This window comes from Anabrus simplex, chromosome 13 (genome assembly GCF_040414725.1).
Source record: "Anabrus simplex isolate iqAnaSimp1 chromosome 13, ASM4041472v1, whole genome shotgun sequence".
In the NCBI taxonomy this organism is placed as follows: Eukaryota; Metazoa; Arthropoda; class Insecta; order Orthoptera; family Tettigoniidae; genus Anabrus; species Anabrus simplex.
This window is the reverse complement of record NC_090277.1, coordinates 42002379-42015484: the sequence shown is the minus strand read 5'-3', so window position 1 is coordinate 42015484 and position 13106 is coordinate 42002379. Positions and strand designations below refer to the sequence as shown.

General features: G+C 43.7%; 1 pseudogene; it reads left to right on the top strand.

Annotated features, from left to right (window-relative positions):
* The first annotated feature begins 4205 nt into the window (after nt 1-4205).
* On the top strand, nt 4206-12358 carry LOC137502873 (uncharacterized; annotated as a pseudogene).
* Nucleotides 12359-13106: the final 748 nt, after the last annotated feature.

The window sequence follows — 13106 nt, the reverse complement described above, 5'->3', positions numbered from 1 at the left end:
AAATGACTACCGATCAATTCAACATGGAGACTGCCTGGCTCGGCATGTCAGCCACGTGCTACTAAACAATAACTTCCAAACCACAACTGACTTCACTGTCCAGATCGCCTATTTATATATATCTTGGCCAGGTTTCCAGAAGGATACATTACAAAAAAACCTACTTTCCTGAATATTCTAGAGTGTCCAATACATAGATTATAATGTATAGAATATTCTCAATTGTTCTCGTGCATATTACCATTCTAGAACTTACAGTGTGTTTCACAATTATGGATTACAATGTATATATACAGGTAAGAATAAATTATAATATTAATTAACAGGTATTTACATATCAATGTCTATATACAGTGCCACTTTCCTGACATAACTTCAAAAACAACGGGATCATTGTGTATGTCCATATGATGTAATAATAATAATACTAAATGGATGTAACACTTCACAGCTATACATGCAAGAAATAATAATAATCAAGATCGTAAAATAAAAATAATAATCGAAATATAACAATAATTCGAGCTCGATATCTGCATTAGTTACCCATGGGTGAGAGACTATTGTTTTTAAGTTATACCTGTTTTCGCACCTGCGTCAAGCACTGTGCAAACTTAACGGAATACGACAGAGCGCTGTCTGCGGCGTGGTCATTCCGTAGAGAAGCACGAGCACATCAGCTAGTAAATACTTAAGTTTATATTAAAATTCCAGTTACTTCGGAAGAAAACAGTATTACATAATATTAACATGGTTAACCAATGTATTTAATTTCAGTCTCCAGACATAAGGCTGGTTGGATCCTCAACAGCTCCGCCATCAATTGTCATAAACAGCCTAGGCATCACTGAAGAGGCGTACTAGAGAAATGAGGAGTGATGTCGTTTCCCGTTGCTTCCCTCGCTATGCCAGAGTTGCTATTACATATCAGTCTGCCAAGCCCAATGAAATGCATGCACCAACCGACCCTATGAGCAACATTTTCACACCATTCAGAGCAGGGACTGGCTGCATAAGGAATGGCATTACTGGCATCGCTCATACCTCAGTCAATTTCATATTGTCAAAGCCAAGGATAAGACACAGGTCAATGAACGTAACAAAATTGCTCTAACCAATACCAGAAGACTTAGTGCACTGTAAACACTAGGTCTCGCCAGCAAAGGCATAGTACAGCACTGTAGTTGTTGTTGTTTTGCATCATCAATCCATAGGCTGGTTTGACTCAGCTGTCCATGACACCTTATCCGGTGCTAAGCTTTTCATTTCTACCTAACTACGGCATCTACTCTACCGTTCTTACCGCCTACACTTCCCTCGAAGACTAACTGAACAAATCCAGGGTATCTTCTAGAGTGTCCAATACATAGATTATAATGTATAGAATATTCTCAATTGTTCTCGTGCCCTATCATTGTCTCTCCTTCCGGTCAAATTTAGCCAAATCGTTATCCTCTGACCTATTCGATTCAGTATTTCTTCATTTCTGTTTTGATCTATCCATCTCACCTTCATCATTTTCTGTAACACCACATTTCAAACACTTCTATTCTCTTTCTTTCTGATCTAGTTATCACCCATGCTTCACTTCCATACAATGCAACGCTCCAGACGGAAGTCTTCAAAAAAACTCTTCCTAATCCCTATATCAATGTTCGCAGTGAGCAAATTTCTTTTCTTAAGAAAGGTCTACCTTGCTTGTGCTAGTCTGTATTTTAATACTTCCTCACTTCTATCTTCGTTAGTTATTTTACTACTCAAGTAACAATATTAATTCACTTCCTTTAAGACTTCGTTTCCTAATCTTATATCTCCTCCATCACCTCACTTCATTCGACTGCATGCCATTGCCTTTGTTTGTATTTATTAATTTTCATCGCAAACCCTCACCAGGATTACTTGATTCGAGAACTGGAAAAAAACAAAGAAAAGCAGATCGATTTGTTCTGGGTGATTTCCGACAAAAGAATAGCGTTACACATGTGTTGCAAAGTTTGAGCTGGGAAGACTTGGGAGAAAGAAGACGAGCTCCTCGACTAACTGGTATGTTCCGAGCTGTCAGTGGAGAGACGGCGTGGAATAACATCAGTAGACGAATAAGTTTAAGTGATGTTTTTAAAAATAGGAAAGATCACAGTATGAAGATAAAATTGGAATTCAAGAGAACAAATTGTGGCAAATATTCGTTTATAGGAAGGGGATTTAGGAATTGGAATAATTTACCAAAGGAGATGTTCAATTTCCAAATTCTTTGCAATCATTTAAGAAAAGCTTTGGAAAACAATAGATAGGAAATCTGCCACCTGGGCGTCTGCCCTAAATGTAGAACAATCTTGATTGATTTTTGATCTTGGGCTCCTTCTCCAAGATTGTGCCCATAGCATTCAGCAATTTTTGCAGAACTTCCGCAGAGAATAACAATATCATCGGCAAATCTCAGAGTTTTGATTTCCTCTCCTTGGATTGCGATTCGTTTTCGAAATTCCCCGTTGATTTCCTTATCGCCTCTTCTATATAAACATCGAAAAGGAGAGTGGACAAACTGCAGACTTGGCTCACTCCTTTCTGGATTGCCGCTGCCTTTGATTCTTATCACTGATGAATTTTGTACAGACTGTAGATAATTCTTCTTTTTCCATATCTCATCCCTATCTTGACAAACAAACATCACTTTAAACATTCTCTTTCCTAACATTTTTGCAATGAAATCATTGAGATTATCTCGATATTTTTTCAGTAGAAATAATGAAAAGAGAATGTGTGCCAGAGAATCAGATCAAACACGTGTCCTCATCCCGAGGTGGTGCAGCTCTCTTCAGGCTCACCCCAACGGAGGTGAGCTGCATGAACAATTTCAACCAGATACCAGGCCTCCTGCCATTCTTAAATTTCTGGCAGTACCGGAAATCGAACCCGGGCCCCCGAGCACGGCAGCTAATCACACTAACCGTTACGCTACGGAGGCTGAAGTTCGATGACAACCGTGAAGTAGTTCTAATTGAAAAATGTCCGATCAGCAGAGAATTTCTTATCATGAGACTCCTATCAATTCTCAATGCTTTCATGACACTTAGAAATATTAATTGCACTTTGTTCTAAAAAATGAGTCTATATGACACCGAAGAGAATTCGCAGTCCGCTTCTGTGGTGTAGTGGTTAGCGTGATTAGCTGCCACCCCCAGAGGCCCGGGTTCGATTCCCGGCTCTGCCACGAAATTTGAAAAGTGGTACGAGGGCTGGAACGGGGTCCACTCAGCCTCGGGAGGTCAACTGAGTAGAGGTGGGTTCGATTCCCACCTCAGCCATCCTGGAAGTGGTTTTCCGTGGTTTCCCACTTCTCCTCCAGGCAAATGCCAGGATGGTACCTAACTTAAGGCCACGGCCGCTTCCTTCCCTCTTCCTTGCCTATCCCTTCCAATCTTCCCATCCCTCCAGAAGGCCCCTGTTCAGCATAGCAGGTGAGGCCGTCTGGGCGAGGTACTGGTCATACTCCCCAGTTGTATCCCCGACCAAGAGTCTGAAGCTCCAGGACACTGCCCTTGAGGCGGTAGAGGTGGGATCCCTCGCTAAGTCCGAGGGAAGAACCGAACCTGGAGGGTAAACAGATGATGATGATGATGATGATGATGATGATGATGATGATGAAAACAGGTCGCTAGGGTCAGACTTATGAGTCAAGTCCGCGACTTGCAAATGGCCGATAGATCTGGGATTACCCCTCGGATCTTGACGTTCGATATTGGAATTTCAGGTAGTTTGAGTCTGTCTTTTACATCGTTAAATAAGGCCCGCGACATAATGCTTGTCCTGGCGCCTGCATCAATTAATGACCTCACGTTAGTACCATGTATACCTATTTACATTTATGTCAGGTAGTTCTTTGATTTGAACAGCTTCCTGTTTTACGGGGTTATATCCTCAGGCTGTGCCACCCAGGTGCGGCGACCCATTATTCGGAATTTATGGCCTCTGATGTTGGTGGCAGATTTTCTACTGGGAACTCTAATTCTAAATCGGAATTTTGGAATATGGGTGCTTTATGGTAACAGATGTTGAGCTGCATACTTCATATTTACACTGCATAGACTGTGTGAAAGACGTGTTATTCGCACGGCAAACATTATGTTAAAGGAACTCAGCTCGCTAATGTAACTCAGAAACTACTCGGAAACGTGTTCGTAAACTTACCCTCAGTTCACACAACGATGACGACGAACCCGTCTTTCGTCGGCTCTGGGGCGGAACCCCTGGCTTGTCGACCTCTAAAAGGTCTGCCCTGTCTTAATGATGAGTTCTCTGCAGTTGATGGTGTTGTTACTCTTGTATTCTTCTGTCATCATTGGGCAGTGTGTGGCCTGGCGCATGTGCGCTGGATGCAGTGCTTGTTGGAAGCAGTAGTGATGGCGTGGAGTGCCAGAGGAGTTAGGCCACGATGCGGGTGGAGGTCACCCATCCAGTGAGTGACCACGCCCGATGTTGCTTAACTCTCGATGATGGCTTACGCTGCTGTTCCAGTGCTTTAAGGAGTGAGAAAGGGAGTTTAAGTGGCTGTTGGGAGATGTTGCTGCATGGCTGGGTTGTTCTTGGGGGAGAGGGGTTGGTTTAGTTATAATTAGCTGTCTGCTTGGCATAGTGTGGGTTGTTGCGGGTTCTGGGCAGTAATTAACTTTAGTAGGAGGATGTTTAAGAGGGTGGAGGTGTCTTGATTAGGTTGGAAGGTATGGTTATGGGTGGGGAGGTTTAGGGATTTGGAGGCTGAAGAGATGGGGGATGTCGTGTGTATGTTTAGGTGTTTTGCTCTTCTGTAGTGTGATTTGATTGCCTTTTTTAGGAAGGGGCAGCCAGGGAATGAGGCGGCGAGACTGCCTTCGAAGTTGGCACACCTCGCCTGGTCCCGAGGTACCGTGCAATCAGTGTGACAGTGGGAACCGCCACATCTGTTACAGCGGGTTGCTTCTGAGCACGAGGCTGCAGAGTGATTTAGTCCCAGGCAATTAACGCATTGGGTAATGAGTGAGGGACGGGGTGGCAGGAGTGAGTACTTGTCTTGGGGATGTCGTGCGTTGGTGTCATTTTCGGCCTGGGGGCAGGTTTGCTACGCCTCTTCCCAGTTTGAGTGTATTTTGTTTGAGTGTCCGTGCCCGGTTGTGGGACTAATGGGGTCCTAGTCCCGGGCTCGGTTGATGGTTGAGGGGAGAGAGGGGAAGTGAAAGAAGTATCAGTGTTTGGGCGAAGTGTGATTTTTGTTTGCGTGGGTTGGTTGGCTGTGTTTGGGTGTGTTTGGGAATATTTGGTGTACTTGTGTGGTGGGGGGTTGGTTTGCGTGTCTTTGTGTTTAATTGGGGGTTTGGTTTGTGTTTGTATTTAATTCGGGGTTTGGTTTGTGTTTGTTTGTCCTCAGTGCCAACATTATCTGTTAAAATTTTGAAGTCGATATCGTGAAGGATTAACTGGTCGCAGAGTGCGAAGTACCCTTCTTTACTGAGTTCACAGAACCATATAATGTAGATACTATATGGGGTCTGAACTTGATCTGCCGTCTTGGAGCCCCTATCTGCGCGGGGCCAATAGGCGGCAGCCTAGCCTTCCTAGCGGGTAATTCGCCACTGAAATGAAATGGTGTATGGCTTTTAGTGCCGGGAGTGTCCGAGGACAAGCTCGGCTCGCCAGATGCAGGTCTTTTAATTGACTCCCGTAGGCGACCTGCGCATTGTGATGAGGATGAAATGATGATGAAGACGACACATACACCCAGCCCCTGTGCCAGCGAAATTAACCAATGATGGTTAAAATTCCCGACCCCGCCGGGAATCGAACCCGGGACCCTCTAAACCGAAGTCCTCCACGCTGACCATTCAGCCAATGAGTCGGACAACATTTCCCTTTAATAATAACCTTTCTTTAATATGTGCACGTGCGAACAACGATCTGGATTTATACAAATCGAAGTAGGTCACGACATGTCAAGGAAATTGCAAGCTTGAGTGCAGTACATCTGCGTTGTGCTCGCTAGAAATTTTGGACTGCAAATATTTAGAAAATATTCTCCTAATGTAAGGGGCTGCCTGGACAATGCGGTAAAGGCGTGCTCGGCTCCCCCGGAAGGACGTGGGTTCGATTTCTTGTCAGGAAGTTGAAACATTCAAGCACTTCCGGAGGTGCATATGGCCCTGAGGTTCACTCAGCCTACACCAAAAATGACTACCAGGTTAATTTACCATCTACCCCTCCAACGGCCTCTATGGCCTGTACGGGGACGACTTTTTTTTTTTTTTTTTTTACTGTCTTTAGCTTCATAGATGATATGACCTCTGATAAACGTGTACATAGAATAAATTACTGTAGTACTGTAGTAAGCGGAGAAAAATTATTGTACAATGAGTTTGCAGGTAGTTGTAAGAAGTGATTTACAAATTGAGAAATGGTTATTTTGTTCAGCAAACCCTCAGCCTTCATTTATTTAATCCGTTTGCCCTCCAGAGTTGGTTTTCCCCTGGATTCAGTGAGGGATCCCACCTCTACCGCCTCAAGGTCAGTGTCCTCGAGTGTGACACATTTGGTTGGGATACAACTGGGTTGCAGGACCAGTACCTCGCCCAGGTGTCCTCAACTGCTATGCTGAACACGGGCCTTGTGGGCAATGAGATGATCGGAAGGGGACAAGGAAGAGGGAAGAAAGCGGCTGTGGCCTTAAATTAGATACCATCCCGGCATTTGCCTGGAGGAGAAGTGACGAATCCACGGAAAACCACTTCGAGGATGGCTGAGGTGGGTATCGAATCCCCTCTACTCAGTTGACGTCCAAGGCTTAGTAGACCCGGTTCCAGCCCCCGTACCACGTTTCAAATTTCGTGGCAGAGTCGAGAATTGAACCCGGGCCTCCGGGGGTGGCAGCTTATCACACTAATCACTATACCACAGAGGCGGACCTTGATCTATACAAGTCGAATTGGGTTATGATGTGAAAAGCAAGTTTTTACAGTTTGACAGCAATGCAATTGCGTAGTGCTCGCTAGAAATTGGACCTGGAAATATTTAGGAGAGATAATACTAATGTTTATCAGGGGTGTCTAGTCTGCTTAAATGAATGGTTCAGTTTCGTGGCCTCGTTTAAGATATTCACTGTCTTGAGCTTCAAAGATGAAGTGGCCTTTGGTAACCTTATACATATAATAAATTACCATAGTAATGAAATGAAATGTCGTATGGCTTTTAGTGCGGGGATATCCCAGAACGGGTTCGGCTCGCCAGGTGCAGGTCTTTCTATTTGACTCCCGTAGGCGACCTACGCGTCATGATGAGAATGAAATGATGATGAAGACAACACATACACCCAGCCCCAGTGCCATAGGAATTAACCAATTAAGGTTAAAATCCCCGACCTGGCCGGGAATCGAACCCGGGACCCTCTGAACCGAAGGCCAGTACGCTGACCGTTCAGCCAACGAGTCGGACACCATAGTAATGTAGTACGCAGAGAAAAATTGTACAATATGTTTGTAGGTAGTTGTAAGAATTTATTTACGAACTGAGAAATTGGATCATTTCTTAAGCAAATATTCATCCCATATTTACCGTATTTACGCGAATAATCCCCGCATATTTTTTTAAACAATTGGGGCACAAAATTGGGGTGCGGGTTTTATTTGCGTCAAGGTTGGCAACACGCTCATGGTCCACGTAGTTGGGTGTACAGTTATGCTTTGTGTAACCGCAGATGGAAGAAAACTACCCCCCAAGTGTCATATTTAATTGGAAAACAATTCAGACTTCTAGTTCAAAACTGCAATTACATTTTTAAAATAGTATTTTACAGAGTAATTTAAATTCGAATTATCTTGGCATCTCGATAGAACGCGTCTTCCGGAACGTGCAGGGGTAGCTTCGGTGTGTCTACAGTGTGTTTCATAGTTGCTAAGTTTGAGTGAAATTATAATTCGCTTGTACTCAGCGTTTTAAAGAGCGTCACAATATCACGGAGCAGGCAGTGTGCAGAGAGAAGCATTATCTGCGAACACTGGTGATGCCGACAGTTGGCGAAAAAGCGTGGCTCATAATTATTTATTTAATCATTACTGGGCGAGTTGGCCGTGCGGTTAGGAGCGCGCAGCTGTTAGCTCGCATCCGGGAGATAGTGGGTTCAAACCCCAATGTCGGCAGCCCTGAAGATGGTTTTCCGTGGTTTCCCATTTTCACACCTTAATTAAGGCTAGGCCGCTTCCTTCCCATTCCTAGGCCTTTCCTATCCCATCATCGCCATAAGACCTATGTGTGTCGGTGCGACGTAAAGCAACTAGCAAAAAAAATATTAAATCTTTTTACCCTCCAGGGTTGGTTTTTCCCGCGGACTTACCGAGGGATCCCACATCTACCACTTCAAGGGACAGTGTCCTGGGGCGTGAGACATTTGGTCGTGGATACAACTGGCAAGGAGGACCATTACGTCGCCCAGGCGGTGCCACCTATGCTGAACATGGGTCGTGTGGAGGAGGGGAAGATTGGAAGGGATTGGCAAAGAAGAGGGAGGGAAGCGACCGTGGCCTTGAGTTAGGTACCCTCCCTCCATTTGCCTGGGGAAGAAATGAAATGTCATGTGGCCTTCGGAGAGACCTGGTGCAGGTCTTTTGATTTGAATCCCATAGGCGACCTGCGCGTCGTGATGAGGATGAAATGATAATGAAGACCGCACATACACCCAGTCTCCGTGCCAGGGGAATTAATCAATGAAGGTTAAAATTCACGACCCTGCCCGGAATCGAACCCGGGACCTCTGTGACCAAAGGCCAACAAGCTAACCACTTAGCCATGGGGGAGAAAAAGTAGGAAACCGATACAGCAGTTCATCTTCAAATCTGGCAGCCATTTTACGTTCACTGCTGATCACTGTTTATGTTTGGTAATCGTTCGAACTTGACTGTTCAACCGACAACAATCAGGGATTTAAATGATGCTCCGCAGGTTCATTTAAACAAGGTTTAGGAAGAATCTTAAACGCTGATTAGGCTAAACAGGATTCGTTCACTTGGCCATTAGGCTAAGCATGGCAATGACCTTATCTGATCCTGATTGAGCACCTCGCATTGATACGACCTTACCCAAGAAGACGGCGAATTAATAAAGGCCTCGCACATTATGAAAGACCCCGAGCAGTAAGAAGAAACTTAGACCAAAGGTACGTGTCTTTCAGTCTGTGTTTTAACTCCCTTTTTAGTAGCTGAAAGAGTCTCCTTAATTGGCGGTGACAGTCACTCTGTACAACACCCCTTCATCCCAGGTGGGCGTGTCCGAGACGTGAGCCATTACAACCGTGATTACCACCGTACTGATGATGTACAAAACAAGACAGAGAAATGAGACGAAACGTTACTAAAGCAAAAAGAGAAATGCAAGAGTTTCTGCTAGTCGCCCGTGTAATAAGAGACGTGAAAATAAGAGAGAAGTAGAGGCAAATTGTAGGTTATTGTCACCTGGACGAACGAGTCCAATGTCTTCAAACGTGCCCAGCGCACAGTAGAGATTCCAAGAGTTAGCATGGCCACTTTGATGCAGAGATACGAGCCAAGTCCTTGCATTTTCATGTCCAAGTCAAATAACTTTTTTACACTGTTTAAAGTAAGATCTCTGGGTTCTGTGGTTAAAATCCTGACCACCTTATGTGAGATTTGTCTCGGACAAAGCGGAGGCGGGACAGGTTTTCTCCAGGTACTCCGATTTTCCCTGTCATCATTCATTCCAGCAATACTCTCCAACAACATTTCATCTGTCTGTCATTAATCATTGCCCTCGAGGAGTGCGACAGGCTTCGGCAGCCGGCACAATTCCTATCCTCGCCGATATAATAATAATAATAATAATAATAATAATAATAATAATAATAATTTCGTGTGGCTATTTCTAGCCGAGTGCAGCCCTTGTAAGGCAGACCCTCCGATGAGGGTGGGCGGCATCTGCCATGTGTAGATAACTGCGTGTTATTGTGGTGGAGGGTAGTGTTATGTGTGATGTGTGAGTTGCAGGGATGTTGGGGACAGCACAAACACCCAGCCCCCGGGCCATTGGAATTAACCAATGAAGGTTAAAATCCCCGACCCGGCCGGGAATCGAAGGCCAGTACACTGACCATTCAGCCAACGAGTCGGACATCCTCGCCGACAGACGTGGCCTTCATTCATTCCATTCCTGACCCGGTCAATGACTGGAAACAGGCTGTGGATTTTCAAGGCAAGACGATAAGCTGATTCTTTCTTCACGAAATATTTTTTGACTTTTGTTTTACATTATTAGAATATCGCACCTTGGGAAGAAGAGGGCAAGGTAAGATTTAAAAAGGTCTGATGAATTCATTTATAATATATTTTATATGTTATATATTTATATATTTACATAGTTTTACATTGCAATAATCTCAGAAGTATCACTTTTTCCACTTGTGGCCCTCTTCTTCCCAAGTTTCGATATTATTCTCGTGTCCGAAACATCTCGTACAAAACCAACTATTATTCTGAAATACCAAAAGATCGTCGCCATAAGACCTGTCTGTTTCGGTGCGACGTAAAGCCCCTAGCAGAGAAAAAGGACCAAAATTATGTTACACAAATTGTGACCAATAATTTGCAACGCCAAACACATTCTGCATTCCCTGAAACAGGTGCGGTGTTTTCTTCTTTTTGATTCTGTTTTGCCCAACTAAGGGGCGTGTTTCAGCGTCTTGGCACTTTTTTCGTTTTTCTTCTTATTTTCCCAATATCTCTTCATCCTCTCGCTGTGTTCCTTTTTAGGATGTTCATTCAATCCGTTCTGTATTTAATCGAGTGAGCTTTACAGAAAATTTGTGTTTGTGAATTAAGATTGTGAATTTTATTCTATCCTGAATGGTTTTCTTCACTAATGTCAATTTATTTAGGTGTTCACTGATTTCTTTTAGCTAATTATTGTGATTTTTCAATAAAAAGGCTCAGTTTAAAATGTTCTTTGTGATCCTGTTATAATAATAATAATAATAATAATAATAATAATAATAATAATAATGTTATTTTGCTTTACGTCCCACTAACTACTTTTACGGTCTTCGGAGACGCCGAGGTGCCGGAATTTAGTCCCACAGGACTTCTTTTACGTGCCAGTAAATCTACCGACACGAGGCTGTCGTATTTGAGCACCTTCAAATACCACCGGACTGAGCCAGGATCGAACCTGCCAAGTTGGGGTTAGAAGACCAGCGCCTTAACCGTCTGAGCCACTCAGCCCGGCCTTCTTATTATCCACTCTATACATGTTTCAAAAAGGACTTTACAACTTTGACAGCTCCTAGTTATGTATTCATTTCAGTTACAGGCATGGTTTTGGTGTCATCTTGACTGACAATAGATCAAGTTTTGACTCGCATGGTACGCTAGAACAGAAAGTGGCAAGCGCTAGTGGCAGTTGCAGCAAAGATGGCTGCCTACACCGGTCCCGAGCGCGCTCGCTGTGTGTTTTGGTTTGAAGAGTCGAAGTCGGCGACATCTGTACAACGTAATTTTCGTACAAAGTATGGTAAAGATCCTCCCAGTAGGCCTACTATTTATGAGTGACATAAGTGCCTTATTGAAACTGGATGTTCGGTAAGCCATAAGAAATCCTCAGGTCGTCCACGTACGTCTGACGATGTCGTAGAGCAAGTGAGACAACGCTTTGAACACAGTCGTCGAAAATCGACACGGCGTGCTTCTCGAGAGCTGGGCGTCGCACATACGACTATTTGGCGTGTGTTGAGAAAAACGGTTACATCTCAAACCATACAAGTTCACAATAGCACAGCAACTAAAAGACACTGATAAGATTGCTCGTAAAGACTTTTGTGTGGACATGTTACATCGGTTGGAAGAAGATGAACATTTCACTGGTAAGATTATCTGTAGGGATGAGGCAACTTTTCACTTAAGTGGTAAAGTTAATAGACACAACTGTAGGATCTGGGGCAGTGAAAATCCAGTGAAAGTGCTAGAACATGAACGTGATAGCCCAAAATTGAACGTGTTTTGTGCATTGAGCAAGAGCAAAGTTTACGGGCCTTTCTTCTTCAGTGAGAAAACTATCAACGGAATAGTGTACTTAGATATGCTAGAAAACTTTTTAATCCCGCAGATTGACGCTGATGACCAAGAACTCGGCATACACTTCATGCAAGATGGTGCACCGCCACACTACCTCTCAGACGTCCGGGATTTCCTCAATGTACGCTTTCCGGGTAAGTGGATTGGACGAGGTGGACCAATTGCATGGCCCCCACGTTCACCAGACCTCACACCTCTTGACTTTTTCTTGTGGGGATTCGTCAAGGATACAGTGTTTGTTCCACCCTTGCCAGCTTCTGTAACAGAACTCAGACGTAGAATCTGCATCGCAATTGAACAAGTCACGCCTGACATGCTGCAGCGAGTTTGGCAAGAAATTGACTTCAGATGGGGTGTGTAACCCATGACCGATGGAGGTCACATTCAACCTGTTTAGGTAAAACTTGATGTATTGTCAGTCAAGATGACACCAAAACCATTTCTGTAAGTAAAATGGATAAATAACTATGAACTGTCAAAGTTGTAAAGTCCTTTTTGAAACACCCTGTATAAGTGACCATAAAATTGTAATCCCCGTTTCCTGATTGTATCTGTGATTTTTTTCTCTAACTTGATATATTTCATGTGATTTCTTTTTCATCCAAATTACATTTTCGCATTTTGGTCCTAACATTTTCCTCAGGATTTTCTTTCTCCTTTTCCAATCACCTTTATTCGAGATTCACCACGAATTATAACAGTTTCAGATGCATAAAGTGCTTCTGTTTTAACTACTGTGTTATAATGTCCTAATGTTGTCGTTTTTGATACAGTTCTTATGTTACATCACTTCCAAGTAATTTTGTATTGTCTTTCAAATTTTGCAATTCTTTCTTTGCTAGCTTGCTGATTTAATGTCTTTCTTTTTTTTATCATTTGCTTTACGTCACACCGACAGACAGGTCTTACGGCGACGATGGGGGAGGAGTGGGAAGGAAGCGGCCGTGGCCATAATTAAGGTGCAGATCCAGCATTTGCCTGCTGTGAAAGTGGGAAACCACTGAGAACCAT